We start from the raw sequence: 2,500 nt of genomic DNA, 5'->3' as shown, positions 1-2,500 counted from the left end.
TTATGTACGGGGAGTTTGAATATGTATTATAATTTAGAGAGCTCGGGCATGATTTATGTTTTCAGAAAATTTCTAGACGATGGATTCCGGAATATTCTGGAACAATTCTAGTCATAATGATAGTAGTAACAGGACAATTAGCACTGTGACGAGGCACACTAATTTACCCAAAAACAAGAGAAATAGACTAACAACAGTTGATACAATTCTTTGAGTAATCATTTAGCAAACAATTTACAGGACACGCAACTACTTGGAGATATATTTGATAAATCTGATACGATGCAAAACCACTGTCTCATGCTTTAACCTACAATCTATATCCAGGCATGGTTTTATGCTTCTCGGTGAAATCAGCTATCTAGCCCATCATTGCTATATATTTATATATTTTATTTAGAGTAACAACTGGCGACATAGAGTGGAGGCGCATTCCAGTTTTCATTGGTGACGTTGCGTTCTGTGAACGAAGAGAAATTCCAGTGAATCATAATGCAGCAATCGTCAAAGCGACCGTCATTCATTCGAGTGGATATTAATGACAATGTTTCTTAAAATGAGACTTTTGCTGTTGCCATTAACCATTTGTATTAACGAGAAGAACTTCATGCTATTCATGTAGGTGTGAGTCAGGAATACAAGACTTTCGTATAAACGCTGTCATTTTCCCCTGAATTCTTACCTTTGTTTACCTTCAGCAAAATATGGTAAAAGATAGAAAAGGAAAACTCGACCGTATTCCCACGTCCGATTACCACTGAAGCTTATCATTGGATTACGTTCGCTCACGTGACCGTAATCACTCCTAAGTATTCGCTATCGAGTTTCCTCTACAATGGGGTGGATGTTATGGCTACTGCTATTCCGCATTTGCCAGTTTCAGGAGCGAGAGGAATGGGTGGTGAAAGAGGAGGAATAAAGTAGAGGTGGAGAGGGAGAGGGAGATATTTATGGGTTGATGTGTATATATATATATATATATATATATATATATATATATATATATATATATATATATATATATATGTGCGTTTGTGCGTGTGTGTGTGTGTGTATGTGTGTGTGTGTGTGTGTGTGTGTGTGTGTGTGTGTGTGTGTGTGTGTGTGTGTGTGGTGTGTGTGTGTGTATGTGTGAGTGTGTGCGTGTGTGTGTGTGTGTGTGTGTGTGTGTGTGTGTGTGTGTGTGTGTGTGTGTGTGGTGTGTGTGTGTATGTGTGAGTGTGAGCATGTGTGTGTGTGTGTGTGTGTGTGTGTGTGTGTCTGTGTGTGTGTGTGCGTGTGTGAGTGCGCGTGCGCGCGTGTGTGTGTGTGTGTGTGTGTGTGTGCGTGTATATGTGTCAGTGTATCTATATGCTTGTATAAACGTATTCAGACAAACGAATATATGTATGTATACATATATATCAATATATATATTTGTATATATATACAGATACACATATAGATATATACATAGATATACATATATGTGTATATATACACATATACATATGTATATATTATATATATAGTCAAGAATACATAAATGTATATATGCGTATATATATATATATATATATATATATATATATATATATATATATATATATATATGTACACACACACACACACACACACACACACACACACACACACACACACACACACACACACACTCACACACACACACACACACATACACACAAACACACACACACAGACACGCAAGCTTAGAACAGTAGAATATTTGAAATATTATGAAATAAACAATCGGTGCCAGATGGCGTGTTAATGGCATCACTTTGCATGCACGCTGTGGACAGGCTTGGTATGGGCTTCACAAATCATGCCGTTTGCATTATTGTTAACCTTTTTGGAGTATCAGCATCAAATCGTATGACGCTGAATATTTGCGAGTTAAATACTATCGTTACATGCTATATACTCGTGTCCTATAATAAATATATACGGTATCTGATATGTACGCGTGTTGGTAAAATATACTCTTACTGTTTAATCATACAAGAGGGATTTCATTTATTAACTTACACACTTTTCGTTTTCCTTCTTTATCCTTACTCAGATAATATTCCATCTTCTATTCTGTCGTCTACGTCTCCCAACTCAGATATAAGTAATAGCCTTTGATGTTATGGAATATACAGACCGGGCTTTCTCCGATATATACGTATAATCTTGGATATGGTAGGCTCCAGTATAAAGGTGATTCCTGGATTATGGTCGTCGTAGATGGAATTTATGCGCCCATTTACCTTAGGACACATTTTCCTCTAAGGCTCGTTCAGAAATACTTTTTTCTTACTATGGTCTTATGCTGGTCAGAACCGGCTGGCGAGTGTGCTAGGTGATAAAAGTTATCATTACGCTGCTTTAGAAAAAAGGCAGAATGTGCAGCTGTCTCGGTAATAGTTTCTTTACCAGATGTTTATGAAGGACGTAATGTGTTGTCTTAACCTCTCTTTTAACACGTGATATAATTTGCTAAAGAGAATCGTTATCA

This window comes from Penaeus chinensis, chromosome 4 (genome assembly GCF_019202785.1).
Source record: "Penaeus chinensis breed Huanghai No. 1 chromosome 4, ASM1920278v2, whole genome shotgun sequence".
NCBI lineage: Eukaryota > Metazoa > Arthropoda > Malacostraca > Decapoda > Penaeidae > Penaeus > Penaeus chinensis.
Note: the sequence above shows the minus strand (reverse complement) of the source record.